The sequence below is a fragment of the Bubalus bubalis genome, chromosome 12, assembly GCF_019923935.1.
Source record: "Bubalus bubalis isolate 160015118507 breed Murrah chromosome 12, NDDB_SH_1, whole genome shotgun sequence".
Lineage (NCBI taxonomy): Eukaryota > Metazoa > Chordata > Mammalia > Artiodactyla > Bovidae > Bubalus > Bubalus bubalis.
Genome location: NC_059168.1, coordinates 83,238,151 through 83,256,122, shown reverse-complemented (window position 1 = coordinate 83,256,122; position 17,972 = coordinate 83,238,151). Strand labels below are relative to the sequence as shown.

The 17,972-nt window shown below is 41.4% G+C and overlaps 1 long non-coding RNA gene across 13 annotated transcripts in view; it reads right to left on the bottom strand.

Moving 5' to 3' along the window:
* The window catches only part of LOC123464776, a 78,220-nt gene that overhangs the window by 20,050 nt on the left and 40,198 nt on the right, over positions 1-17,972 (bottom strand). For 5 of the 13 annotated variants that reach the window (XR_006639817.1, XR_006639812.1, XR_006639819.1 and 2 more), the window contains exons 4-5: positions 10,555-10,731; positions 30-118 (exon numbers count right to left, since the gene is read on the bottom strand). The exons of 4 other annotated variants lie outside the window; for them this stretch is intronic. This is a non-coding gene — a long non-coding RNA (uncharacterized LOC123464776). The remainder of the gene's footprint in view (positions 1-29; positions 119-10,554; positions 10,732-17,972) is intronic. 4 more of the 13 variants (XR_006639821.1, XR_006639820.1, XR_006639813.1 and 1 more) reach the window with 1 other exon arrangement.

Sequence of the window (17,972 nt, the reverse complement as noted above, 5' to 3'; positions counted from 1 at the left end):
GTAGGGCATGGTCCCTCCCAGGAACTCACCCAACACCATGAGAGCTAAACTTCCACACTGGTCCGAATCAAACTCCAATGTGCATGGATCCTTTTAAAGACAAATGTTTTCACACACCCTGCAATATGGAATTAAAATATTTTATCCTTGTATTGTTTAAATACGCATCCATACAAAACTAGATCTAAAGTCGTTATGTTTTTAATTCATACTACTTTGAAGTCAAAACAAATTAACAAGCTAAAACCAAACAAATTACCAAAGCAAAAATAATTTAAATTGTTAAGAGTTATTAATTGTGCTGAAACTAAATTGCTGCTTGCACTAGGGCTGTGATGTGGACTATTCCTTTAATTTGTGTATGCCTTTTCCAATCTGTTGGACTGAAGTTCATTTTTTTCACCACTTTTTGGACTGCTTCAGAGCCTTCATCCTGCAGTTCAGAGTGATGTCATTTAGAGTTCACTCGGCAGGAGATCATCCTGTGCCTACTAAATCTGCCTTTGTTTTTTTCTCATTAGCCTGGGACAGTTAAAGTAGCCCTGTCTGACTGGTGACAACTCATTTGTAAATATAATTGCAAACTTGGACACTGAAACTGTGAGAAAAGATTTGGAAATAAAGCAGTTTTGCCGCTAGTTCAGAATATGCTATTTTAAATTGTTCAGTGATTATCAATGACATTATAATTTTTTTAAAGTCTTGTAGAGAACTTCAAGACCTCTGAAAACTTGTCCTTGGACTTCTGTTTATCAAAATCTATCCTAAAATAACTATGATAAAGAACTATTTCTCACCCTACATGGTTTTCAACCTCTTTCAGGTTTACTTTGGAGGAGACAGCAGATAAAAGCTCGGGCTGGATTTCAGGTCCTCCTGTGGGAAGTTAGGTCGTGATGGCATGGATGGACACGTCCTATGAAGTTTTCAGTTCAGTTCAGTCACTCAGTCATGTCCGACTCTGTGCGACCCCATGGACTGCAGCACGCCAGGCTTTCCTGTCTATCACTAACTCCTGGAGCAACTCAAACTCACGTTCATCTAGTCAGTGATGCCATCCAACCATCTTATCCTCTGTCATCCCCTTCTCCTCCTGCTTTCAATCATTACCAGCATCAGGGTCTTTTCAAATGAGTCAGTTCTTCACATCAGGTGGCCAAAGTATTGGAGTTTCAGCTTTAGCATCAGTCCTTCCAATGGATATTCAGGACTCATTTCCTTTAGGATGGACTGGTTGGATCTCCTTGCAGTCCAAGGGACTCTCAAGAGTCTTCTCCAACACCACAGTTCAAATGCATCAATTCTTTGGTGCTCAGCTTTCTTTATAGTCCAACTTTCACATCCATACATTACTACTGGAAAAACCATAGATTTGACTAGAAGGACCTTTGTTGGCAAAGTAATGTCACTGCTTTTTAATATGCTGTCTAGGTTGGTCATAACCTTTCTTCCAAGGAGTAAGTGTCTTTTAATTTCATGGCTTCAGTCACCATCTGCAATTATTTTGGAGTCCCCAAAAATAAAGTCTGTCACTGTTTCCAGGGTTTCCCCATCTATTTGCCACAAAGTGATGGGACCAGATGCCATGATCTTAGTTTTCTGAATGTTGAGTTTCAAGCCAACTTTTTTCACTCTCCTCTTTCACCTTCATCAAGAGGCTCTATAGTTCTTATTTGCTTTCTGCCATAATGAAGTCTTAGCATCTGGATAGTCAGTCAATAGAATCAAGTGGAACCAGCCTTAAAACAAAACTATGTGTAGCAGCCCTTAGTTTTCCTGAAAATAGCCCTTTGGGAAACTTTGCAAAGGTCAATATTCTCCCTTGGCACCCTATATTGGCATCATGTGTAAGTCCAGTACACTTATGCAATTGATGGAAGATTCACACCTTAAGGTCAGCTGTCTCGATCTATAATGAATTTTTTTATTGAGTCATGAGCAGAGATTAAGAGACAGTCACTAGCCAAACAGTGACTCCTCTCTGAGCCACAGAAGGCCTGCCTGTCAGGTTAGGGATGCAGTAGAGCCTGGTCCAGGAGAGCTCCAGGTTCTACTCTGGACCCTGCCTCTTGGCCTTGATCAAGGTGTTTCTCTTGGACAGGCATCAGGTGGCTCTGCTGTAAAATGGGAATAATAGCAGCATTTGCTTTAGAAGCTGCAGTGAGGACCAGGGTGGAATAAGACAGGGAAAGTGCTTGTTGCCACAGCCCAAGGAGAACAGGGACTCCTTCAATTGAGCCCCTATTATTGACATTAATACAAAATTCGATATTTTCCTTAAGGCATGGGAAAGGTTGACTCTAGAACATAAGTTTTCAAACTTGTCTGCTGAATAGCTAGAAGTAGTAGTAATGCCTGGGTCCCAGGAGATTCTGTTTTAATTGAATCGGGGGCAGGGGAGACACTGGGATTTTAAAAAGTCCCCAGGTAGTCCTAAAGTGAAAGTGAAAGCCACTCAGTCGTGTCCAACTCTTTGCGACTCCATGGACTATACAGTCCATGGAATTCTCCAGGCTAGAATACTAGAGTGGGTAGCCTTTCCCTTCTCCAGGGGATCTTCCCAATCCAGGGATCAAACCTGGGTCTCCCACATTGCAGGCGGATTCTTTACCAACTGAGCTATCAGGGAAGCCCCAGTTAGTCCAATATGCGGCCAAATTTGAGACTCAGCTGCTATTGAAGAGGAACTCACAGGAGGTGCAGGCAGGTGCCATGAATACTGGAGACAGGAATCCTTGTCCCAGTCTGATGGTTGACCCCTCCCCACCCAGCTCACAGTTTAGATAGAATGAAGCCAACCAGCGTGTGCTCAGTCATCTCAGACTCTGTAATCCCGACTGTAGCCCCTGCTAGGCTCCTCTGTCCATGGAATATTCTAGGCAAGAAAACAGTAGCAAGTTGCCATTTCCTCATGGGATCTTCCCAACCCAGGGATCGAACCCACATCACCTACATTGACAGGCAGATTCTTTACCAATTGCACCACCTGGGCCAGATTTCAAATAAGCCTCAAGGACTTCAAATGCTATGCTCTCCAGGCTCAGTACAGAGGGAAAAACCAATCCCTCAGGTTGTATTTTTATCTCCAAGCTCCTTTGGGGGAAAAAAAAATGAATCCATGCAAAATCTGTTCATTTAAAATAAAAGAAATTCATTCTTCTTCTTTTTTTTTTTTAACTGGTTAGTATTTGTAAACATGGCACTATTGGTAAAGAACCCACCTGCCAATGCAGGAGACACAAAAGATGAAGCTTTGATCCCTGTGTCAGGAAGATCCTCTAGGGGAAGAAGTGGCAACCCTCTCCAGTATTCTTGCCTGGGAAATTCTATGGACAGAGGAGCCTGGTGGGCTACAGTCCATAGGGTTGCAGAATTGGACATAGCTAAGCACATACACATACCAATAAAATTGGTACTTGGAGACACCAAGTCCAGAATTTGAACTACGTAGCCATGGAAAGGTGAAGGGGTGTGTTTTCTATAGTTTACCATCAGCCACTTTCCTTGTACCACTTAACTAAGAGAACCAAGAATTTGAGAATGTCTCTGCAACACCCCTGGCTCCTGCTCCACCTCTGGTACAAAGTCTGGGACAGGACAGGTCAAGGTCACACCTGCACTGGCACTGAACCCCATGGCTAGCTTCTGATTTGTGACGATTCACCCATTTCTTAGCTTTCCATTCACAACCACCTCTTGATAACTGTGCTTTCTAAGGAGACTAAAGGAAAACATTACTGAACATTACATGATCTACAAGTATAGCAAGATAATGGCCATGTGCAGAATGATGCATGCCTTACAAAACAGGTTTATGTATGTTTCTTCATGTTCACAGTAAGACCATAAATACATCTTTCATTTGAATTTTATGCAGGAGACAACAAACGTGTAGAGAAGGTGATTCACTCAGTGGTATCCATCTAGTAAGTGATTGAGCAAGACTCCATGACTCATGACAAATTCCATGTATCCCTACTGTACTGGGCTCACATCTGGGGTGAGAACCAGAGTCCTGTAGGACTTAAATGTCTCATTATCTTGCAGTGTCTGCTTTGAGAGAATCTGAGTTTCTAAGATCTGTTCTTTCTCTTCTCTCCCCTCCCTAATACCCTCTTCTTTTCTCTCCTTCATCCACTTTCTCATGTTCTTTCTTTGGCTTTCTTTATATCCCTATTCTTTCCCTCTTCCTGTAACAAATCTGGAACCTTCACACGTTGAGCCTCTTTTTACCTCAGTGCATTGGTCATTCTCTTTAAACACTGCCCTATTTTTCCCAAGGGAAGTGTTTCCTTGTCTGCATTGAGATGTGGTTGACTTTGGTCCCAGTGCTGTGTGACTGGAACCAAACACCCCCCCACATTCTAAGCAACTTCTTTTCCCAAAGCACTTGATCCAGATCCCCAGCTGTCACTGCACCTGTGAGGCAAAGGAAATAATTCACAACCTCAAGACTCATCCCATTTCTTCCAGTAGGCTTTTGGCACTTAGGTTCTCATATGGAACATTGCCCTTCATCATCGTTCGAATTTACGCTTGAAGTCTTCATGTGGTTTGCACACCTTGCTCTGGATTGGATGTCTTCCCAACCAAAGGCAGCTGTTCCTCTGGCTCCATCCTTCCATCCATCCAGCTCCCCATAATTGAGGCACAGACCCTTTTTGAGGTAGGATATACTTTCCCTCTCTTTCAGGAATTCTCTGTCCTACTCAAGAGAGCTTTCATGAGGAAGAAAAAACACCCAACTTCTTTTATGGATCAGTCATAAAATCTGGCATATTTTAACTCATGCTGTGAGTTTATTTTTTAAAATAACTTTATTATTTTTGGCTGTGCTGGGTCTTCACTGCTGCATGGACTTTTCTCTAGTTGTGGAGACCGGGAGCTACTCTAGTTATGGTGTGATGGTTTCTCATAGCAGTGGTTTCTCTTGTTGCAGAGCACAGGCTCAGTAGTTGTGGTACATGGACTTAGTTGCTCCACGTGGCCTGTGGACTCTCCCAGCTCAGGGATCGAACCTGTGTCTCTTACATCTGCATGCAGATTTTTTACCACTGAGCCACCAGGGAGGTCCAAGTTTAATTATTTTAAGATTGAGGATCATTTCTTCATCAGAATGTTAAGAAATTATGCTATTGATCTCAACTTTCAAACCAAGAAAGCAAATACTGGGTTTTCTACAAAACTCTCAATTTCATGATAATTTTTTTTTTTTAGAGAACATGGGTTCCTGATGGTAAGATTATGATAACAATCATTTGAATTAGACCAGACTTTAATTTTGATATTTTTCATGTAGAGGATTACTTTAGCTTCTGAATAATTTGAACCAGTTTTTGGTTTGTTGTATTCAGTGAAGAAAACCAGTTAAGTTTAGAGTTCTTTGCCTCCCCCCCCCCACCTTTGTTTTTTTCATTTAAATCAGTGTGCTTCACAGAAAATGCCTATCTTATATGGAAACTGAGGGTTAAAATTTTATAATTTGAGCTTGCTAATATCAGACTTGCATTTGAAATTACATCTATTCCATGTTCCTGAGTTCTGGCATATTTTCTAGCAGCTACTTCTGCATAGTTTAAAGATTTAAAGAGAGTCAGTCCCTTATCTGGCTTTATTTTTCTCATCTGTACGAAACTGGATTCGAATAAGTTCATGGTCAATGACCTTTTCGGGTCCAACAGTCTCGTTTATGTTAGCTCCAAATTGCCAGTCTAAAAACATTGGGTATTAAACTTGCAAAACACAATGATTTAGTGTAAATATCTTGTATATCTCATCTTTCTGTGGTTACCCAAAAGGACCAGAATGTAAAGCTATTTCCCTAAATAGGTAAATAATTGTTTCTTAGTCCAGACAAGGTCATGATTTTTCATTTTATTTTTAAATTTTTTGTTTAATAATTACTCAGAGGATTTATATATATATACACACACACACACACACATATGAACAGGCTCATGTGATTTTAGAATTAATTCCTTTTAAAGCTTAACTGTTTTTAGGGTAGATTCTCAGTCATTTCAATATACAAGGATGCTTCAAAACGTTGAAACAGGATTCAGACCTATTCACATTTGAAAGATTCTTCACAAACTTATTTTCACCAGATAGCTCTGGGATTCTTCAAAGCCTGAAATTGCATTAAGTGGAGGGCAGCTCTTTTTTGGAAATCCTTGCTGTCTCTGGTTCTCTCTCTCTCTCACCAAGTTACTTTCACTGTGAATACCTGCATTTCATTAAAGCAATCAGCCATGCCCTTATGTATTCCTTGTCATTTAACATTCAGGGGGTTAGATGCCTGATCACTCAGCAAGAACATACAATCTTGTGAGTCATGGGGGTTTCTCAGAACCTTTAATTCTCAGAAGTCCTTAATTTGAAGAGACAGTACACTAATGTTCTAAACAAGTTCCCATGAGCGCTCCATTTGCTCACATTAATACAAGGTAAATCACTCACTCTGCTTCCATTTACTCCAAATGGGAAGTGGACACGATTCCTGTTTCTATCATCCAGAAGACACATGATCTTGACCACTTTCCACCTCTTCCTTCAGAATCCATAGTACACCACCTTGGACCAATGATGCAGGGGAACTTGGGCCATACCTGCTCGCTACATTGAGTTGAAAGAGTTTTTCCTGCATGTTTGCATTTCTCCTAATACAGGTATTCAATCTACAGCAAGTGAACTCAGACTTCCCATGTGTATCCAAACATTCCTCACTGGCAGGTGTGAGGATCTGTCTTATTATTAAGATAAATATTTTTGCTGAAAATATCTGGCAGGCTATTTTGTATTCCCAGAGCATGGCATACCCAGGACTCAATGGCATTATTGTTAATTGTCTGTCTCTCCTAGGAGACTCTGATCTGAGGACAATAGCTCCATCATGTTCATTTTTATGTTCTGCAGCTCCTCATACAGCTCCTAAGGTTGACTGACTCACTGACTCATCTGGTGAGACCAAGTGAGGGACAGTCCTTAGCTCCATTTATGTGAGGGAAGCCAAGTGTTTTACTAAAGATTCTAAAGTAGTAAATTGCCCCAATGGAATTAACCCCATATATCCTGGTAACTTAATTATTTATACCAAAACATTTGTTTACACTATAACCATACTACCCACTGGCTTCCCTGGTGGCTCAGCAGTAAAGAATCTGGCTGCAGCACAGGAGAACCAGGTCAATCCCTGGGTCAGGAAGATCCCCTGGAGGAGGGCATGGCAAATCATTTCAGTATTCTTGCTTGGAGAATCCCATGGACAGAGGTGCCTAGCAGGTTAAAGTCCATAGGGTCGAAATGAGTTGGACACAATTGAAGCAACTTAGCACATGCTCATACTATTGATAAAAGAGAAGCATATGTGGGATGAAAGGAACTTGAAGCTGGAACTTAACAAATGGATAAAAATTCAAAAAACTTCTACCAGTATAGGGAAGATGGAAGAAAATACCAGAGAGTAAAAACTGAGGTGTGGGGTGCAGGGGTGGAACTTGGATATGGACTTGGTACATGTAGGAGTGAGTGATTCATTTTGTTTAATTGGAGTTAAAGTCTAAGCTGGGAAAAAGTAGAAATACAGATAGTTAGGTAGATTTGGGTCTGATTTTGAAGGGTCTTGAATGTGAGATGCCAGTACCTAAAACTGGTATAGAACAACTATAAATTGCAATGTTTTGTGACAGTCTTTTACATTTGGCTTATACTTATTGACATTTAAAATGCTCCTGTAGATATTATAAGTTTTCATCTTTTTAAATTACCATATGAGGTAGGAAAATGGTAGATGACTTTATGAGCCTGAAGCTGGATCCTCAGTGTGGTTTCATGTTACACCATCCTGTTACAAGTCACAAGGGAAACCCAAGAATACTGGAATGGGTAGCCTTTCCCTTCTCTGGGGGATCTTCCCAACCCAGGAATCGAACCAGGGTCTCCTGCATTCCAGGAGGATTCTTTACCAACTGAGCTATCTATCAGAGTAGCCCAAGTGTTGGTTAAGTTATAATTAAATAACTTTCCCATTCTCGGGACATATAAATGCTCAACTGCAACATATTTTTTAGGAAGAATTTTGGCAATACATACCCCAATGAGTGGGCTTCCCTTGTGGCTCAGCTGGTTAAGAATTTGCCTGCAGTGCAGGAGACCTGCACTGGGAAGATCCCCTGGAGAAGGGAATGGCTACCCACTCCAACTTTTTATCTATTTTAAGGCCTTAGTAACACAGGTTTTATAATCAAACATTCAAAACTGTTATATCATGGAAGTGACCTGGAATGGGAGTGACCTCCCACAGCGTCTGCCTAGGTGGGACCTTGCTAAGGCAAGGATTGAGCTTTGGTTCCAGGCTGAGAGGAAAGGGTGAAGGGTCCCAAGGGGGCTGAGACTTGAGGCACACAGTGGTACTTCCTGAGTAGTGCAGACTTGTCAGTTGTATACAGTTAGGTACAAGTTTTCTATATTTCAACAATTAGTCCTGCCTTACTTTGAACACTGACCAAAAGTTGGCCCTATAAAAACTCAAGTGGTGAAAATGCACGCAGTGGACATCATCACAGGGTGTTGATGATACCAAGGGAACAAGTGCTCATCTTTAGGGGAATGGTTAAGAAAATTGTGGTCTATTCAGAAAATATGCTAGTCTGTGGCCATTACACATGGTTTAAAAAAACTAATATACACTTGTTAACATGCAGAAATATCTGCAATATTGAATGAAAAAATTACTTAATGTGGATAGTAAAAAATGTGAACATATTCCAGATAGCGTCACCGACTCAATGGACATGAATCTGAGCAAACTCCAGGAGATAGTGAAGGACAGAGGAGGCTGACACACTCCAGCAGTCCATGGGGTCACAAAGAGTTGGGCATGATTTAGCGACTGAACAACAAACAAAACCCTTTATTAGTTATCCAAGAGGAGATGCTGAGATGGCTGTCTGATATTTGTATCTGAAATTCACAGGGGACGGGTCAGAATTGACAGGAAGATGGTAATCAAAGACAGGAAACTGACTAAGATAACTTAAAGAATGTGGGTAGAAAAGGGAAGATGGATAAGATTGAACTCTGGACCCTCTAAAGTAAAGAGGAGAAGAATCCTGCCACGTAGATCAGGGATTGGGAAACTCTCTCTCTAAAAGGCCAGGCAACAAATACTTTTGAAACTGGAGGGGAGGGGGCAGGGCACAACTTTTAAAAGGATGACATAACTTGCTACTGCTACTGCTAAGTCGCTTCAGTAGTGTCTGACTCTGTGCAACCCCACAGACGGCAGCCCACCAGGCTCCTCCGTCCATGGGATTTTCCAGGCAAGAGTACTGGAGTGGGGTGCCATTGCCTTCTCCGACAGAACCTGAGGACACAACATAAACTGATAAGAACCAAACAGGTCCAAGGCCAATGAGTCAACTTCCACTAGACCTTGAGCCTCAGTTTATACTCATTGTAACACATTAGTGAGCTAAATGACACACCCACAGGGGCCATGACAGTTCAAAGGCCAACCTTAAAGGTCAAAAAGTGGGTGGTGGCCCAATTCCTGGACATTCCCACCCTTTACCCAAATTAGCTAGAACACTCCTCCCCCTCATTAGCCTATGAAATTATCCACCCTTATAAAATCTGACAGCCCCATACCCTAGGGCTGCTCTTACCTTCAGAGACGGAGTGTGTTTCTCTCTAAATAAATTCACTTCTTACCTATCCCTTTGTCTCTCACTGAACTCTTTCTGTGATATCAAAGAGCTGCATTAGGTCCTGAGACCAGGTGCATGATTTCAGTTAAAGACCATAGGTTCAAGTCCCAGCCTGAGTTTTGCTGGTTTGAAGCCCAGCCCATGGGTTCAAGTCCCAATCTGAGTTACATGGTTTCGTTCACCTCTGAAGGCCATGCTGTCTTGCCTGTGTCTCCTCAACTCTGCTATTGTATCATGGAAGCAGCCACTGACAGAAATCAATGGGCATGGCTGTGTTCCAAGAAAACTTTATCTACAAAAAGGAGGCAGCAAGCGAATTTGGCCAGCAGCTTGGATTTGCCACCCCTGGAGAAGATGAGAAGGAATAGAAAAAGCGGTTAAAGGTAAACAGGCCGACTGTGGTGTCATAGAAACCAGGAGAAGATGCTTTAAGATGGAAAGAGTAGCCTATCAAGTGAAATTGAGGAGAATGAAGGCTGAGCATGAAAGCTTTCAGCTTCATGGGTCTGTGTGGTTTGTGGAATGCACTATTGTTTTCCACAATATCCTGAGGCTGTGACTCCTTTTGCCTGTAGTGTCCTCCACCCCAAATCTCCTTCATTTGATGAATCCCTGCTTGTTCTTTTTTTAACTTTTCTTTTAATAAATGAAATATTCTTTAAATTCTACAGGGCTTTACAATTTTCAAAAGTTTCACACACATGATTTCATACAATAGTCCCCTTTTTTTCCTTTCTTTTGGTCCTCAATAATAACTTGACCCCAGAAGCCTTCTTCTATAGTAGACAGAATAACATCCCCCCAGACAGCTCCACATTGTAATCCACAGAGCCTGTAAATATCTTACCTGTCACCTTGCAGATATGATGGAGTAAGAATCTGCTTACTTAAGTAATGGAGAGACTATTCTGGATTATCTGGATGGGCCTGTGTCACCACAGAGGTCCTGGAATAGCTTGAACTATGTCCCTCCAAATTCACATGTTGAAATCCTATCCCCAAGAATCTCAGCACAGGACCTTATCTGAAAACAGAGTGATTGAAGATGTATCTTGTTAAGATGAGGTCATACTTGAGTACACTGGCCCCACTAAGGCAGTATGACTTTGTTGCTGTTTAGTCACTAAGTTGTATCTGACTCTTTGCAACCCCAAGGACTGTAGCACACCAGGTTCCTCTGTCCTCCACCATCTCCTGGAGTTTGTTCAAACTCATGTCCATTGAGTTGGTGATGCTATCTAACCATCTCATCCTCTGCTGCCCCCCTCTCCTTTTGCCTTCAATCTCCAGTATGACTGGTACCCTTATAAATGGGGGAAATTTGGACACAAACAAACATATACAGAGAGAAGATTATGGGAAGTTGGAGGCAGAGGTCAGAGTCATGTTCCTGCAAGGCAAGGGATGCCAAAGATTGCCAATAAACCATCCAAAGTCAGGTGAGACACCTGCAACCGATTCTTTCTCATAGCTCTCAGGAGAAACCAACCCTACTAACATTTTGACCTTGGAATTTTGAAGATGGAGGAAATGAACTGTGAGCTGAGGGAGGAGGCCAGCCTCTAGACACTGAATTCTCCCCTGGAGCCTCCAGAGAACACTGTAGCCCACCCTGCTCCATTATTTTAGCCTACAGAGACCTATGTTGGACTTGTGGCCTACAGACCTTCATGATAGTAAATCTGCATCATTTTAAGTCACCAAGATAGTGGTAATTTGTTAGAGCATCCAGAGAAAACTAAAATACTTCCCAAGCTTCAAGTCCTTCATATACATTCCCAGCACAAATCTGTCACTCTGGATAAACCAGGAATATCTCAGAGGCAAGTGCCAGGTTTTATTCATATTCTGATCCTTAAAATATAATAAATACTTAGTAAATAAACATAAGTAAATGTATGTTGAATGAATACATCTTTCACCATGTTCTTCACTGCTTTCTGCCTGACTATAAGCTACTCAAGTTTTAATTTTCTGGCTTTGAAACTCATTTTTCTTTACATTGCTTAATCAACTATATTTCATTTCATTGGATTACTTTAAACTCTCCTAAGCTCTTTTGAAATTCAGAACAAAAACAAAAGAAGACTTTGAAGACCCAGGAAGACACAGGACCCATTAGGAAAGTGTCTTTAGCAGAAAGTTGTAATGTGAAGGCACTTGACCTAATTTGCCTGAATATATAAATCACTCCTGAATATATTGCAGTGGGCAGATCTGAATTGGCAATTTCACGGGAGGAGATGAGCTGAGCTGATCCTTATCCATCTGCAAATCTATTTAGTCTTATAGGTGAAATAATAATAAATTTCATTATGGTTTATTGAGAACTTCTAATGATTACAGATATGTTTATGAAGTCATTGATTTTTTTTTTAATATTGCAACTGCAAGCCTGGCTTTTCACATCCTTGTGCTAAATATTCTTAAGTATGAATGATACTCTACTAAACACTGAGTTAATTATGGATTCTCTAGGATGTCCTTAAGCTTGCAAGCTCAGCAGCAGCCTTGCCACTGAGTTGAACTGTGTTGAAATTTATCTCTGCAACAGAAGAATCCCTCATTTCAGACAATGGAGAGTCAGCTGATAGTTACAATTATGTCCAACCCAACCACATAAAAGCTCCATTGTAACAACAAGTACTGAATATTTCCTTTGTGTGGCTGTAACTCAAACATTTCTCAAAGTTATACATGGTGCATCTTTATACTTTATTTCATTTAATCCTCCCCATAGTCCATGGGATTGCAAAGAGTCAGACACGACTGAGCAACTTTCATTTCATTTCACTATATATGACATGGCTATTCTTACCACTTATTTGTAGGTAAGGAAAACCAAAGATAAATGTATGGAAAAGACTTAGCCAAGGTCATGTAGAAAGTTAACAGTAGATCCAAAACCTGTACAGGAACCTCTGACAAAAGTGATATTTGCTGCTAATTCATTGGAAAGGCACAGACTCCATGAGAGAGTAAACTCATTCTCCTACCCCAATGTGATTTGTCCTTCAAAGCCATAGACTCTTGCTTTTCAGATTTGGAAGGGCCATTTTATCCAATCTGCCATGTCTTGGCAGGTGAGCTACCTTACCGAAGCACTTGCCATAGGTCAGTGAAAGAGAGAATGAGAACCAGAATGCAGATTTCTCTGCCCTCCCTTTGCTTTCCTCAGCAACACATAGACGAGAGTTACAGCAAGCAGTGTATCACCCAGAGCCAAACAGTGAAGAAATCAGCATAAAGGTGTGCACCGAGTTTGCTGGCTTCAGTTCAGGAAGAATTCTTGGACATAGCAGGCTAAGAAGGAAGCAACCAACCAACCAACCAAATGGAAGAATAGCTACAGAAGTAAAGGATGGCATGCGTTTACCTTATTCATATAAAATTATCAATAAATATCATGCAGGGCTAGACATGTAGGTAAACCGGGCCATAGTACAATGGCATAAGAGGGGAATGGAAGGAATAGGAATGCATAAGAAGATATTTGTATGATTGGCTCCTTCTGCCAATCTGGTTAGGAATGTATTTTTCTAACCTCACCCCTTTTTCCTCCTGTTACTGCTGCTGCTAAGTCACTTCAGTCGTGTCTGACTCTGTGTGACGCCATAGACGGCAGCCCACCAGGCTCCCCCGTCCCTGGGATTCTCCAGGCAAGAACACTGGAGTGGGTTGCCATTTCCTTCTCCAATGCAGGAAAGTGAAAATTAAAAGTGAAGTCGCTCAGTCATGTTTGACTCTTAACAACCCCATGGACTGCAGCCTACCAGGCTCCTCCATCCATGGGATTTTCCAGGCAAGAGTACTGGAGTGGGGTACCATTGCCTTCTCTGCCTTTTTCCTCCTACAATATCACTTATCCTTCAAGGCCCAAACCAAAAGTCACTTTTGTCAATGACCCTCTATGATCTTCCATTGGCAGGTAGAAGTTCTACTCCAAACACACTTTATCCATTTCAGTAAAAAAGCCTACATCTGGGACTCGCTCAATGTATATCAGTGAGTTGGCAGGTGTTCCCTTTCTGAAGGATTCTGAAGGGCAGAGATGCTATGTTCTCACATCCTGTGATAGCCTGCAAGAACAGGAGGAAACAGAATAAGAGATGACCCTGGAGCTGGTGGAAAGGAGAAGCCTCTAAAGATGTGATGGAGTGGAAGGGGTATTCATAAGAAAATATTTGATCAACTGACCAAGCTGAAGAAAGAAGATAGAAGTTGGAACCAAGTGAGAAGCTGAAAACGAGCAGATCTGGTTTCAGCTGCAGGAAGGCTCAAAGGCTTAACCACTTATTGAGCAGAAGGGCAGTCTTAGGAAGATGGACCTGGAGTGAGGTGTGTGGTTGGTGAGGCCAAGTGGCCTGGGATCTGAACAAAGAAGATGGACATTTGGTGGTATTTCTTTGATGTTCCTGAGATATTTAGCACAGCTAGAATAGAAACAAGACAGATATGTATAAGGATCTGGTTGCTCTGAATCCCATTAGAGCCCAGGATGTAGAAGGTCATCAGTATGTGCTCTGGAATGTTCAGTACATAGATATCTTCTGTTTCTCCCTACTGTCTGTCCTTCTTTCCATACTCCACCACTGCTCCCCACAGATGCAGGCACTGCTGTCCATCTTTGCATCCCTTTCTGATGCTGTTTCCATTCCAACCATTTAAACACACTGAGCTCATGTCCATCCCCAATACCTTTCTGGGCCTTGCTCCATTACCTGGAATGCTCCTAGCGGGTATCCATATGGCTTGCTCCTTCACTTCCTTCATGCTTTCCCTCAAATATCCTTTTAATCCACAAGGTCTTTCCAAATATTAAAATGAAAAAAGCAAATCATCCTTCTAGCCACCCTAACTCTCATTCCTATTATCCTGCTTCACTTTTCAGCACAGTTTCATCATCTGACTTCCTACCTACTTACCTATTTATTAATTTCTTTCTATCTTCCTCCCAGTAGCATGTAAGTTTCCTGAAGGCAAGGACTTATTCATTTTGTACTTTGATGTACCCAAGGCCCGTGGCCATGCTTGGGTCACTGTAGGCACTAAAGGAACATAAGTTGAATGTAGAAACAAGAATGCTATACTCCTTCTAGCTACAAAAAGTCACCGTTCAGAAAATTGATGCTGCCTGGCTCCATCTACATCCATTTCCTTAACACCAGCTTAAATCTAAATGAAATTCACTGCCTATTTGAATACAATGTGAGTTCAACTGCTGAAATTTCAACCCTTCAGTTACTCCAAAAGCCCTACTTCTAACTCAATTGTAGATTTTGCTTCTGTTTCTGTATTAATAAATCCCAGCATCCACTGAGGCTGAGCCCACCCAAGTTATCACAAAATGTGAGTCTGATGCTTAATACCTCTTTTCTGAAAGAATTGGAAGAATACAGCAGAAAGCACCAGTTGGAAAGCTCTCATGGCATTTCTGCAACCATTCTAGCTCATTTTGGTTGGAAGCTGATAAAGATTGACTACCTTTATGTGGTAGCAATTCATCATGCTTAGAGTCTCTTTCTTTTGAACATCAATCTTATAAATTTACCAGGAGACATAATAGTGTAAATATATTATTCATAAACTAGAGTGAATCCCCACTCACCACCATAACCATTTTGACAATAAATCATAACATGTAAACGGTCTTTTCTTCTTTGTAACTTTTTTTTCTCATTTGGAGACTCAACAAAATACATCTATAAACAGAACAAAGAGCAGCAAAAAGAATTCACTGAGCAAGAGCCAAAACTCATAAAGAGGAACCTGGATTAACTGCACAAACAGGAGGGAACACTGTTGAATTGAGATGATTTTTCTTTTCTGAGCTGCTAAACCATTTAAAAATCTTTGATATTGTATCTTTTACTTGTACCAAAAGCTACAGTTATTCTATGCCACTGAAAATTCTGGATAAATGCCACATACCTAATAATTCAAATGGTTAGAAGGTAAGTCTACTGATTATAGAAAGCAGCTCAGGACTTCCCTGGAGGTCCAGTGGTTAAGATTTTGTAACACAGGGAGTGCAGCTTTGATCCTCGGTTGGAGAGCTAAGATCTCTTATGCCTTGGGACCAAAAAACCAAAACATAAAAAGGAAGCAATAATGTAACAAATTCAATAAAGACTTTAAAAATGATCCACATTAAAAAAAAATCTCTAAAAAAAGGAAAAGATCCTACTCCAGGTGATCTTCCTGACCCTGGGATCAGACCTACATCTCCTGCATTGGCAGGCGGATTGTTTACCACTGAGCCACCAGGGAGGCCCTGAACTTGGGATAGAAATCTCTGATTTGCCTGTCTGGTTTATGTTTGTAACTCATATCAGCATTTAGCAGCCATCACAAAATTCAGATCAATGACTTTCTCAACACATAGAGTTCATGTGCAAGTCAAAATATCAGATTGAAGTAACTTGAAACCACATGGGGTGATCCTGGTGTACAGTTCAGAAATGACCTGTATCTAAACACTTCAGTGGATGACATCTGGGTTTGGGGACTATTCTCCGTCAATGAATGAAACTGATGTGAAGAATTCTTTGGGTTGATGAGATGATCTTTCTCTCGGTGTATCTTGATATTTTCAAGAGGCATGAAATAAGCACAAATAGGACAACTCTTCTGCTTTGGTGTCTAATTTGTCGATTCTATCAAATAATTCTTTCAAAAAAGATGATCAATCGATGAAACTACAGAAGTAATTAAAGACACAGTCAATATAGTTTCCAAAGGACGGAAGGAAAGAGTTCAGAGAATAAATTTCATGAAGCTGCTACTTATCTCATTTCATGAACTTGGAAAAATTAGTTAATCTCTCAGAAATGAGGGCTCTTCAGACTGTAAAATGGGCTGGCAAGGTTGAATTTTACTTCAATGTGCTATTTATAGATGCTGTGACATTATACAGAAAGAGTTTGAACATGAAAGAACACCATATATATTGTATTACAAATAATGATTAGTGTTGTTATGAATAAGAAGCTAGGTAGACTTGGTCATTTAAAACCTCTGGGCCTGAGATGCACCCACAGCAGAAGAGGAAAACAATCTGTGCCTGTCTGATTCTCAGAATGGCTAGAAAGTTCAAATGATAACATGTTTTGGAAAGTACTTTGCAAATGATAATGTTTGACAGAGTGGTTAATGCCAATATCTCCTTAGAGGCACTGTCTTAAGAAGTTGCATGTTTCAGACCTTTTAGAACCAGAAGTTGTGATCATAGCTCAGGCTTTCTCTCATTTCATTACATGTTTGGTCATCATCACTCTGTATATTTAATTGAGAGCAAAACAGGAAGAGGGTAGACCAGAAATAAATGTTGCTGTTAGACACACAGCACAGTTTGAAACAGAGCAGAAAACAGAAGGAAATGAACAGACTAGGTGCCACTTAATTTGCATACAGTCAAAAATAAATGCTGGGGCCAAAATTCAAGCCCAAATCTGTCCCCTGAGAATCTGTACTTCAGAAAACATTAAGGGTCACCGTATTATATCACCTTACTTTGCAGATCAAGAAATCAGAGATTAGAGAGAGAAACTGATTTGCCCAAGGTCACACAACTATGACTGCTGCTGCTGCTGCTGCTAAGTCGCTTCAGTCGTGTCCAGCTCTGTGCGACCCCATAGACGGCAGCCCACCAGGCTCCCCCGTCCCTGGGATTCTCCAGGCAAGAACACTGGAGTGGGCTGCCATGTCCTTCTCCAATGCATGAAAGTGAAAAGTGAAAGTGAAGTTGCTCAGTCGTCTCCGACTCTTCGTGACCCCATGGACTGCAGCCTACCAGGCTCCTCTGCCCATGGGATTTTCCAGGCAAGAGTACTAGAGTGGGTTGCCATTGCCTTCTCCATGACTAGCAGAGACTAAAATCCTAATATCCAGACCCTGTCTCCTGCCTTTGCTCAGGTGCCTTTGCTCTGGGTTGGACTGTGGCTAACACACCATTTTGGAGAAGGCAATGGCACCCCACTCCAGTCCTCTTGCCTAGAAAATCCCATGGACGGAGGAGCCTGGTAGGCTGCAGTCCGTGGGGTAGCTAAGAGTCAGACATGACTGAGCGACTTCACTTTCACTTTTCACTTTCATGCACTGGAGAAGGAAATGGCAACCCACTCCAGTGTTCTTGCCTGGAGAATCTCAGGGATGGTGGAGCCTGATGGGCTGCCGTCTATGGAGTCGCACAGAGTCGGACACAACTGAATCGACTTAGCAGCAGCAGCAGCAGCAGCAACAACACACCATTTCAGGCTGAAGGGC